Genomic DNA, 12871 nt, shown 5'->3' with positions numbered 1-12871 from the left:
CCATTCCTGTGCTAACTGCTGGGAAGTGAGTCAGATCCTAAAGAACACTCTCAATGGCAGTTACAGTACAGCAGCATTAAAGGTGTCCAAAGGTGAGAGCAGAAGTGAGGGATGTGGGACATGCTGCATGTATATGGAAGCTTCCGATTAGCCCACAGTCTCAAGCCACTGTGAGGCTCATCAAGGGGTCAGTGATTGCTGCTCTTGCAGCAAGGTGCATAACACAGAGATCTTGTGATCTTTGTTAATGATTCTTGTGGATAAAAGTAGAAAATTAGACTGACAGAGGCTGTGGGCAAACCCTCAATATCCCAGAGGAGACCTTTTAATTCGAGTGTCTCTGCAAACTTGCTATGGGGTTCACTCCTTGTTTTACTATGAGTGAAAAATGCAAGTCATAGGTTACACCTTTGAAGTCCAGTTCTATCTGTAATTGCCACAAAGGGTCCTGTGCACCGGAAGATGTAATTAAATGAGTGCTTGGCATAGTAAAATGTCAAACACATTGGCAAGAATCAGACTGGAAGCGCCTGTTGCAATTTCCCACTAGGCAGGATTTTACCGGATTCCCTGATGTCCCTTCACCTGGGGAAAGTGGTATTTATGCACTTGAAATGTATAGGCTACATATTTAGTTTCTTCAATACTCTTTTGTTTCAATTCCAATTTGATTAATTGAATTTAAGTATTCCAAAATGACACAGTGGGATTCAAATTCACATCTCCGGAAACAATATCCGGGCCACAGACTACTGGTTGAGTGTTTAACCACTGCATTGTTCATTCTTGTATGTGCAAAGATTTTCTGTTGGCAAATAACTTCATGCTTGTTCCTCTACCCCCCTCTTATGGGCACATTCTGCGATGCACATGCACCCCAGACCCAAGGAAGAAGGCATCTCTGCATCTGCTGGTCTCCAACTTGCTGCTTTGAACTCCATATCGTGTGCCCAGTTCCTTCCATCTGTCCCCTTCTTCCACAAGGTAATGATTGGGTTCTGCTCACTGTACTTTCCAAAGGCAATGGTCTGCTGGTTGGCCACGTACCTTGCACCCTCTGTAAACATCCTATCTGTGCCATCTGCACTATAACCAACACCAAATCCTGATCACATCACCTGGATTTTCAACATCTGTGCCAGCAATGCATCCATTTTCACCAATGTGTTCAAATCCTCCTGCAGACCTAATTCTGTTTTTGATAGTGTCACCTCGCCCATTCCTTGAGCTTTCCAAGATCTCTATTGGTATTGGTATATTATTGTCACTTGTACCGAGGTACAGTGAAAAACGTATCTTGCATACCGATCATACAGGTCAATTCATTACATAGTGCAGTTACATTGGGTTAGTACAGAGTGCATTGATGTAGTACAGGCAAAAACAATAACAGTACAGAGTAAAGTGTCATAGCTACAGAGAAAGTGCAATGCAATAAGATGCAAGGTCACAACAAGGTAGATCGTGAGGTCATAGTCCATCTTGTCATATAAGGGAACCATTCAATTGTCTTATAGAAGCTGTCCTTAAGCCTGGTGGTACGTGCCTTCAGGCTCCTGTATCTTCTACCCAATGGAAGAGGAGAGAAGAGAGAGTGACCTGGGTGGGAGGGGTCTTTGATTATGCTGGCTGCTTCACCAAGGCAGCGAGAGGTATAGACAGAGTCCAAGGATGGGAGGCTGGTGTCCTGCTTTGATCTCTTGTTCACCTTTGATTTTTCCTGCTCCTCCAGCTGCTTGGAAGAAAGAGACAGAGCTCGGAGGCAGAATTTCATGACTCCTTTTCAGATACTTCTAATAACACAATTTTCTCTTCAAACTTTTAATCATTTGTTTCAAAACATTTTTGGTGTCTTCATGTCAAATTACATTCAATAATGCAGCTGGCAATCACATCGGGACATCTTACTATATTAATCTTATGATATACATTGCAACTTGTTCTTGCTAGTGTCAGCAAAACTGAGAAGTAAGATCCAACAGACAGGAAATGTCCATGGTTTGGTATTCCTGTTGTACCAATATATTAGTTCTTGACATTTTGACAAACTTATGACACTAAAGTGGAGCAAACAGAAGAAAGTGGATTATCAATCATCATTCTCTTGTGTTTCTGAACTTCTGAGAGTGTTTGATGCTAACAGAAAACAGTTCCTCATTGAAATAATGTTTAAGCAATGGTTGTGGGTTATGCCAAATGTTTACAATCCATATTCATGTGATTTTGCAGTAATAACTATCATTATTCATTGTTTTTACTCCATGAAGCCTTGCATTTTTGAGATTTTTGCTCATGTGTAGTGTAACATGGAAATCCAGAAGTGGTTGTCATTGATTCAGCAAGTTTCCAAGTGATGCGGCCTTCTCCACTGCAATCAAGAGCAATCACTTGATCTGACATAAATCCCAGGTGTGTATGAACCAGTCATCTCCCCTCTTCCCTTGTAAAATACTGTGAATATCTCACATTTATGTGCTAAATTATAATTCCTACTCAGCAAAGTATATGTGTACTAAAAAAAGTGTGTTGTTATGTACCAGCAACAATAGAAACACACCGAGTCATGTACAAGTGTTAGAAACTATTTTATTAATAACTACTTGTGATAATAAGAAAAGTAAAAACATTAGATATCAAACATAATCCCCAAAACTATTACTCAAAGTGTGTGTTTGTGGCAAATTCCCAAACCCCAAGTCTAGGAATAGTTCTCAAAGTTCATTTCAGCAAGTCATCAGGTGAAACGTGAGCAAAGGCTTTTGCAAAACCACCGTTGACTGAAGAGAAAATGTAGAGAGAATGTAGAGAGAAATTACGAAATCCACGTGTTCCACGATGGAACCCATATGACACCTCAATCTCTGATGATCTCCATTGTTTTGTTCCGAAGTATCTGCCACCCCGAAGGCATTCGATATGTGGCCGCCCACAGAAATACCTGTTTCCCACTACAGGTGAATGACAAAGCGGACTCCACTTGTTTACTCCAAAAATCCATACACAGATTGTAGTGACAGACATAGCTATTGTTCTTCATCCATCGTTACGGAGACCAGCAGACAGCATCTCTCTCTCTCTCTCTCTCTCTCTCTTCTCTTCTTGACTCACTGATCAAAACAGCCAGCAAGTTGTTACCTTCTTTCTGTCTTGATGACACCACACACACACACTACTACTCTGCTGTCCAGATGCCTTAAAGGGACATTCACCAAATAGCAACCTGACTTGTAACAGTGTACACATGTATAAAAGTGCATTATATTTCAAGGCCTGATACATGTTTTAAAATCTTTATTTACAATGCTTAAAAAATTAATTAAAGTAGTGCTTAGCTCTTGGAGTATCAGCGATTGGCTGCTCAGTCGGTTTGGCAACACCCAATCTGTGGGGGTGCCCGACAGGAAGGAAGACACAACTATGGAGATTAGTCAATCCTTATGGGGGCTTTCTTCAAGATCACCAGCAAATCAAATGCTATATCATGGACTTTCAAGGAGGCAAGAATTCTACATGCTGTGATCCCTGGGATGTTGATGGTGGGGGACTTGGTGATAAGAAAATAATTAAATGTCAGCAGCAGGTAGTTAAACTCTCTTTTATTTCATGTGCTCATTTCCTGGCACTTCTGTGACACAATTAACACATCCTAGGGCAGGCACGGCAGTGTAGCGGTTAACATAATGCTATTACAGCGCCATAGACCCGGGTTCAATTCCGGCCACTGTCTGTAAGGAGTTTGTACGTTCTCCCCATGTCTGTGTGGATTTCCTCCAGGTGCTCCGGTTTCCTCCCACATTCCAAAGACATACAAGTTAGGAAGTTGGGCATACTATGTTGGCACCGGAAGCGTGGTGACACTTGTGGGCTGCCCCCAGAACATTCTACGCAAAAGAAGCATTTCACTGTGTGTTTTGATGTACATGTGACTAATAAAGATGTCTTATCATATTTTCCATGCCTGAACACTGCGACATGAAAACATGGACTGGTTCATTTGTTGAGGAAATGTAAATGAATGAATATTATCCCATTATCAGCAAATATTCCTATTTCTTCCTTTATGTTGGAAGGCAGATCATTGATGAAGCAGCTAAACATGTTTGGGCCTTGGAAAATACCCTAAGGAAATCCTGCAGTCATGTCCTGGGGCTGGGAGAATTGACCTCAGCAACACTCATCTCCTCTTATGCAAGGTTTGATGCCAACTATTGGGCTGTTTTCTCCCAATGCCCATTGACTTCACTCCCAGCAGTTTCCTTGATGCCACACTCAGTCAAATGCCGTCTTGATGTCAAGGGCAGTTAACTCACTGCGCCTCTGGAATTCATTGCTTGGTCCTCATTTAGGCTATGGCTGTAATGAGATCTGGACTCAAGAAGCCCTATCTAAAGTCAAACCGGATAAAAGTGAGCAAGTTATTGGTGAGTAATTATCACTTGATAGCATTGCCAAGAACACTTCCCATCTGATGGTTTCGCTGATGATTGAGAGTGTATTGATTGGGCAGTAATTAGCCAGATTGGATTTGTCCTGCTTTTTGTGAACAGAACATACCTGGGAAAATTTCCATGTTGTCAAGATTCCAGTGCTTTACATGTACAGGAGCAGCTTGTATAGATAAGCAGCTAGTTCTGGAGTATAGGTCTGGATGCTGTCTGGTTCCACTGCCGTTCCTGATTCCAATGGTCTTAGCCATTCCTTAATAGAATTGGCTGAAGACAGGCTTCAGTGATGGTGGGGATTACAGGAGAAAGCCACTATCATCCACTCGGCACTCCTGGCTAAAGACAGCTGCAAGTGCTTCACCCTTTTCTTTAGCAGTCACAGGCTTGACTGTGAGGATGGGAATGTTTGTAGAGCTTCGTCCACCCATTAACTCTTTAATTGCCCACTGCCATTCACAACTAGTTGTGGTAGCACTGCAGAGCTGTAATCAGATCTGTTGGCTGTGAAATCTGTACAATGTATGCTATTATTCCTAATACCTCATTATTCCTCTTTTGCACTATTTATTTATTTTTGTAACTTATAGTAATTTCTATGTCTTTGTCTTGCACTGTTCTGCTGCCACAAAACAACAAATTTCACAACATATGTCAGTGATGATAAACCTGATTTGGATCCTGATCCCGATTCTGATTCTGTTCTGCTTCATGCATGTATTCCTGTGTTGCAACTTTACTGGGTTGGTTCCTCATTCTTACATCTGTCTGGCACAGCTTTGTGGGCCAAAGGGCCTGAATTGTGCTGTAATTGTTCTATGTTCTATGCTCCTGACATGTCCCTTTGCACTTCTCCTTGAACCAAGGCTGAAGTCCTAGCCTCATTGTAATGGTACAGTGAGAGATATGTTAGGCTGTGAGGTTAAAGATCACGGTGGGGTACACTCCTGCAGACAGTTCGCTATACCTTATGGGTGTCCATTTTTGAGTTGCTAGCCCTGTTCTGAGTTTATCCCATTGAACATGATGGACGGTGTCCTTAGTGTGAAGACAGGACTTTGTCTCCACAAAATGAAAATCAAAAAAAAATCTGCAGATAATGAACATATGAAATAAAACCAGAAAATACTGGAAATTCTCAGCAGGTCATGCAGCATCTGTGGAAGGAGCAGCAGTTAATATTTCAGGTCAGAAACCCTTCATTAGAACTGGCTAATCACCTTGCAACCGTCTGTAAACACAGAATTCAACTTATCGTTTTCTCAGCCTGTTTTCTCTCTTTCCCAGTTCTAACAAGGGGTCTTGGATTGGATATTCACTGCTTCTAGATGCTGCCCGACTTGCTGAGGGTTTGCAGCATTTTCTGTCTTTGTTCAAGGGTCAATTCTATCAATGCTGTCATGGACAAATGAATCTGTAACAAGTAGATTGGTGCGGAGGAGGTTAAGTAGATTTATCTCCCTTGTTGGTTTGCTCACCACCTGTCGAGGATCCCGTCTGGCAGCCGGGAGAACTGGATAGTTGAGGCAGCAGCAAGGATTTGATCCATGGTATCTCACCACTGCTCCATCCGTGAGGTGTCGGCTGCAGTTTGAAAGAGTACATCATCACAGCAGAAAAATAAAAAGTATCTAGGATTTGCCTGATTACCCTTGAATCGTGTGAGGATTTTTTTTGACATTGTTTTCCTGAATTTGTTGATACTTCCTCCCCACAGAATGATAGGAAGGCAGTTGGCAGAGGAAGAGGAAAAGGTGGCCGCCAACAATGAAACCAGGCAAAACAAAAGGGAGGTGGTTTGCAGATCTGATGATTTTTTTTATATCCTTAAGGTCATTGTTACATTTTAACACTGGCATTTAAAGAGATTCTCCCACTGTACATTTTGCAATGTACCAACTCTCCAAGCCTCTTAATGACATTGCCCCTTTAGCAGTCGAGTAGTGCCAAGATACCAAGGCCATCTTGTTCAGTGGGTGCACGAGCGGTATAATGTAGCTGAGCTGCTCCAAGTTTAACTTGTTTCGAGCATTGAATCTGGCAGAGCATGGAGACTTCATCCCATCAATGTGGGCTGAATTCCAAACCAGGTCCCAGAGGTGTAAAGGATAGTGTGTGAACGTAATCCCAGACCAACTTACTTTCAACAGAATAAAATATGGAAATTGACTGTGTTGTGATTACTATAATGTCATCCATCACTATATGATGGAGAGACCTGGAATTTCAAACAATGTCACTATACTTGGTTTCTTTTGTGAAGCTTTATCTCTCTGTGTTTTATTTGCAAAGCAAAAGAATTCAGTGTTGAAGGGAAACGTAGGAAAAACCATCTCATTTGCACTTCTGCCATTGCTGCGTTAAAACATTCCCCATCCAACTGGGACTCAGCAGCAATAAATATTATAAATGGCAATAAGCTCAAGGCAGTATAAAAAATTAATCATAGAATTATAGTCTGGAAAGGTCAGTCAAACCTTTTTTTTTAAGAAAGAGAGTGTCGTTGAAATCCCCAAACATACTTGGTGATTACACGCGTAATCTGGGCTGTCAGTTCCAATGAGGAGCAAGTTCCTGCAGAACTCAGAGGAGTGTTGAAGCAGTCAGGATTAATCAGTGCAGCCGCCACAGCCCATGATGCCACAACGTGCAGGCAAGTGCAGAGTAAGCTCCTCACTAAAGCCAATCCCCTGGCCCTTCCAGGATCTGCAGCCATCCTACTGGGATCTTCCCAGACACACTGCACAAGGGTCCATCTATAATTGTGGAGATTACGAGACAGATGGGCTTATTTACTCTCCATCTAAATCTTATCTTGGAAACAGTTTAAGGGTCCATACCTATACCAGCAGCTGTTTATGAGAATATAAATCGGTTCTGCTTTCTTCAGCAGGGGGATGTTCACTGCTGCAATTTTAGATAGCATTTGAAAACTGGGAAGAGAACAGACCTTTACACAATCACTTTATCTCCAAAGAATCGTTTTGTTTTAAAGGTTCATAAACAATAAATTTTTCTGAGGTTTGACAATTCTTGGCTGGTTTTCCTGTAGAGTGTTTACAATTAAATTTTTCAACTTTCCTTTCTGAATTAAGTACGTGCTAAGAGATGGTCATGCATATTGTTCAAGTTATTATGTGGCATGTGTCAGCCTTTTTGGCTATGATAATTACATTTGAATTACAAACAATGCACAGGACGTAATGACCATTTGATTCCAAGTGATCCACGGTGGAGGTTATGATCCACATGAACTTCTCTCTGCCTCTTTATCTAACCTTATCAGCATAATCTTCCATTTGTCTCTTCCAGTTTATTTACCTTTCCATCAAATACATTGTTAGATGTGTAATCTATTCCATGCCCCTTATTGACACCATGTAACATGCCAACACGCACATAGTGCACCTAAGCAACTGAGACAGTGATAAGTGGTGTGAGCCTAGAGATCTCTCCTTGTTGTGATCTCCATGTTTACAAGATAGAGTCATAGAGCACTACAGCACAGAAAAAGGCCCTTCGGCCCATCTAGTCTGTCCCACCTGATCTTCTGCCTAGTCTCCTCTACTTGCACCCGGACCATATCCCTCCAAACCTCTCCCATCCATGAACCTATCCAAACTTCTCTTAAATGTTACAATTGATCCTGCATCTACCATTTATGCTGGCAGCTCGTTCCACACTCGCACCACCCTCTGAGTGAAGAAGTTTCCCCTCAGATTCCCCTTATATATTTCACCTTTCACCCTCAACCTATGACCTCTAGTTCTAGTCTCACCTAACCTTAGGGGAAAAAGCCTGAATGCATTTACCCTATCTATATCCCTCATAATTTTGTGTACCTCTATAAGATCTCCCCTCATTCTCCTGCACTCCAAGAAATAAAGTCCTCACCTATTCAACCTTTCCCTATAACTCAGTTCCTTGAGTCCTAGCAACATCCTTGTAAATGTTGTGTCCTTGTAAAAGATATGACTGTGTTTTCTTAATTGTTGCAGTGCAGGCTTCACTGGCAAAGTCAGCAAATATTGCTTTTCCCTAACCACCACCTTGAACAGAAGATAAGAATACAGTTAAAAGTCAGCTGTGTAGCTGTGGGGGTGAAGTCAGATATTATCCAGATTGGGTATTAAGGGAAATTTCCTCATCCTGATGGCCATTAATAAACAGGTTGGATATTAATGGCAGTTCAGTATGAGTTTCATGTTCACTATTACTAATACTGACATTCTAATTCCAGATTATTTAATTAACTGAATTTAGACTCCCTTCTTGTCTTAGTGACACTTGAATGTGCATCTCCTGGTTATTAGTAACGTACCCAGTCTGCTACCACACCATAAAGTGAAATAAGTGCTGTACATGTAATTCGTGTATAATAACTGAAGAGGTTGTTTGCACGTTCTCCCTGTGTGTCTACGTGGGTTTCCTTCAGGTGCTCCAGTTTCCTCCCACATTCCAAAGGCATATGGGTTAGGAAGCTGTGGGCACGCTATGTTGGTGCTGGAAGAGTGGCGACATTTGTGGGCTCCCCCAGCACATTCTCAGTAACGCATAAAGATGCATTTCACTGTGTGTTTCGATATACATGTGACTAATAAATAAATATCTTATCTATTGGTATGGGTATTGATTTATTATTGCCATTTGTACCGAGGTACAGTGAAAAGCTTGTCTTGCATACCGATCGTACAGGTCAATTCATTACACAGTGCAGTTACATTGAGTTAGTACAGAGTGCATTGATGTAGTACAGGTGAAAACAACGACAGTACAGAGTAAAGTGTCACAGCTACAGAGGAAGTGCAGTGCAGGTTGACAATAAGGTGCAAGGTCACAACAAGGTAGACTGTGAGGTCAAGAGTCCATCTCATCGTATAAGGGAACCGTTCAATAGTCTTATCAGATGAGATAGAAGCTGTCCTAGAGGGTACGTGCCCTCAGGGTCCTGTATCTTCTATCTGATGGAAGAGGAGAGAAGAGAGAATGACCTGGGTGGGTGGGGTCTTTGATTATGCTGGCTGCTTCAAGAAGTGGGAAAGTGTCTAATTCCCTCCTAAAAAATTCACTATCGTATATTCCCGCATTTTAAAGTTTCATTCTGGTGTCTTGCCCTTAAGCCAGCCTCGGCTGATGTTCAACCTTCATGGCCTTCATCAGCTTTGGTCTGATGAAGCTGGAAGTACCCGCAGCTAATGATGTTGCTTAATCTACCTTGGCAAACGGTGGAAGGATGCACCCAATATGCCTGCTCTTGGCCATTACTCTGCAGGTCAGTTGTGACGCAAGATCAATGCTCTTGCTGCTGAGTCAGAAGGTTACCATTTCAAGTCCAAATCAGAGATTTGAGCACCAGAGTTCTCGGCGGACCCTTCAGTGCAGTACTGCAGTGTGCTGCACTATTGGAGGTGCCATTTTTCAGACGAGATACCAAACTGATGTCTGGCTTACTCCTTTATAGACTTTTATCATTGGTTTGAAGCAAAGCAGAGTCAATCCTAATGTCCTGGCCAACATAGATAATCACTGATATTTGTGGGAGTTGACTGTACACACATTGACTGTCATATTATGTACATTACAACAGAAACTAAACTTCAAAAGGACCTCATTAATTGTAAAGTAGTTTGAGATGCTGCAGAAGGAATTGTAATGCAAGTATTTCTTTCTTCACACAAACTATTTCATCAAGAAGGTAAAGATCGTGGCATATACATAGAACATAGAACACTACAGCACGGTACAGGCCCTTCAGCCTACAATGTTGTGCCGACATTTTATCCTGCTCGAAGATCTATCTAACCCTTCCCTCCCACGTAGCCCCCCCCATTTCTCTATCATTCATGTGTCTATCTAAGAGTCTCTTAAATGTCTGCAATGTATCTGCCCCCACAACTTCTGCAGGCAGTGCGTTCCATGCACCCACCACTCGCTGTGTAAAAAACTTACCCCTGACATCCCCTTTATACCTTCCTCCAATCACCTTAAAATTATGTCCCCTCGTGTTAGCCATTGTCACCCTGGGAAAAAGTCTCTGACTGTCCACTCAATCTATGCCTCTTATCATCTTGTCCACCTCTATCAAGTCACCTCTCATCGTCCTTCTCTCCAAAGAGAAAACCCCCAGCTCACTCAACCTATACAGTTGAAAATGAAAATCAATGAAGGGGGTGAACTGGCTCCCAACTATGAAAAGAAGCAAGGATAAGTTAATGGGAACAAAGAACGAGGCTTGATTTTGCATTAAATGGATCAACAATCCTCCACCATCTTGAATATGGCCTACAAGTCAGCACATTTATTAGAATCAAAATGATGCGTGAAAAACAAAGAGAAGATTGGAGGAAAAACTTTTTATACAGATAATGTTTGGGGTTTACAACTTGCTGGGAGAGGTGATGGAAGCAGGTATTTGGGGGTCTCTAAAGGCAACGGGATAGGCACTTAAGTGAACATTTGCCGGGCTATGTGATGGGTCTGAAGCCACATATAGGCCATGGTAAGTATCTGAAGCATTTCGGAGATATTTTATAAAACAGTCCAACCATTTTGTGGTCACCTTCACTCATTTTAACAAGCTTTCAACTTTGGATTAATTTACTTTTCTTGGTGACTGTGGCAGGAACTAAACAAATGCTCCCAAATTACAGTCCAAACCTCTGAGTACCTGTCTAAGAACTTCACTACAAGGCAACCATTCCCTGAAATGTAATATTATAACAGGAGAGGCAAATTGTGTGGAAAGATAGATGGGTAATGGAAAACTGTCTAACCACAGTTATAAATGTTTCCACCATGCAAGAAAAGGCACACTTTCCCTGGAGATTAATGGGTGACATTACTTGAAGTGTCTAAGGTGATGAAATGATTATGTTCAGAAGGAGTGAAACAATTTTTGATATAATGACGTTCACAAGAAGGGTGCTTACCAAATTTAGAGATAAGAGTGATATCAAAATAAAGGACTTCACATATATGTTGTTGTACCAACCATTCTTGAACCAACAGGCAAAACCCTAATCACCAGAATTTAGCAACACTATGACCACTTTGCCCTAAAATGGACTTTGTTCTTTTGTTCTAATTGTGTTCTCTTGTAAAATTGTGTATAATTTATGTTTAATTTATGTTTTTATTGTGAATGCTGTATATATGATGCTATGTACCTGTGATGCTGCTGCAAGTAGGCTTTTCATTGTACCTGTACATGTACTTGTACTTGTGCATATAACAATAAACTCGACTTTGATGACATCGAGGAATCACTTTTCCAACAGTAATTCAGACTGGAATATCCAAAATGCAATAGGTTTGCATTGGATACCAAGGGATATGGAGTCAAGGCTGACAGGTGAAATTCCGAGATGGATCTAATTGAATGGCAGAACAGGTGTGACAGAATGAATGTCATTCCCCTGTTCTGTAGCTCTGATGTTTGTGTCCTAATTTTAGATGGTCTTGATCACCTGGCAGTCAGCCTAGCTGGGAATCCCTAGCAGTGATTGATATGGAGAGAGGTAGATTTAACTTTTAAAGCTAATCAAAGTCAAAGTCAGAGTCGTGTTTATTGTCATTACATGTTTGCTCAGGTGCAATGAAAAACTTACTTGCAGCAGCATCACAGGCACATAGCATTAGAGACAAAACATTCACAAGAAAAACATAAATTAAACATAATTTGTATGATGTCCCACACGAAAGCATAATGTGCCATGTGCCAGTGAGGGTAAGAATTGGAAGATATGGCAGACAAATGCATGGCTAAAGGGTTGGTGTATGGGGCAGGGTTTCAGATCTGTGGATCATTGGGGTCTCTTCTGGGGAAGGTGTGATCTGCACAAAGGGAATGGGTCACACCTGAACTCGAGGAGGACCAACGTCCTTGCGGGCAGGTTTGCTGGAGCTGTTGGGGAGGGTTTAAACTAGGTTGGCAGGGGGATGGGAACCAGAGTGTTAAGTCAGACAATGGAGTAGTTGGTGGAAAGGTAGATGCAATGTGTAGAGAGACTGTGAGGAAGGATAAGCAGTGAATAGGGGCATAAATACAGTCAGTTGGATGGGTTGAAATGTGTTAACTTTAATGCGAGAAGTATTAAGAATAGGGGTGATGAACTTAGAGCATAGATCAATTACAATGTTGTGGCTATTACAGAGACTTGGCTTTCACAAGGGCAGGATTGGCTGATTGATGTTCTGGGGTTTAGGTGTTTCAAGAGGGATAGGGAGGGTGGCAAAAGGAGAGGGGAGTGGCATTGCTAATCAGAGGAAGTATCACAGCCGTAGGAAGGGAGGAGATCATGGAGGGATCGTCTACTGAATCAATGTGGGTGGAAGTCAGAAACAGGAAGGGAGCAATCACTCTATTGGGAGTATTCTATAGGCCCCCCAATAACCACTGGGACACTGGGGAGTAGATGAGTAGGCAGATT

This window comes from Pristis pectinata, chromosome 13 (assembly GCF_009764475.1).
Source record: "Pristis pectinata isolate sPriPec2 chromosome 13, sPriPec2.1.pri, whole genome shotgun sequence".
NCBI lineage: Eukaryota > Metazoa > Chordata > Chondrichthyes > Rhinopristiformes > Pristidae > Pristis > Pristis pectinata.
This window is presented reverse-complemented; position numbering follows the sequence as displayed.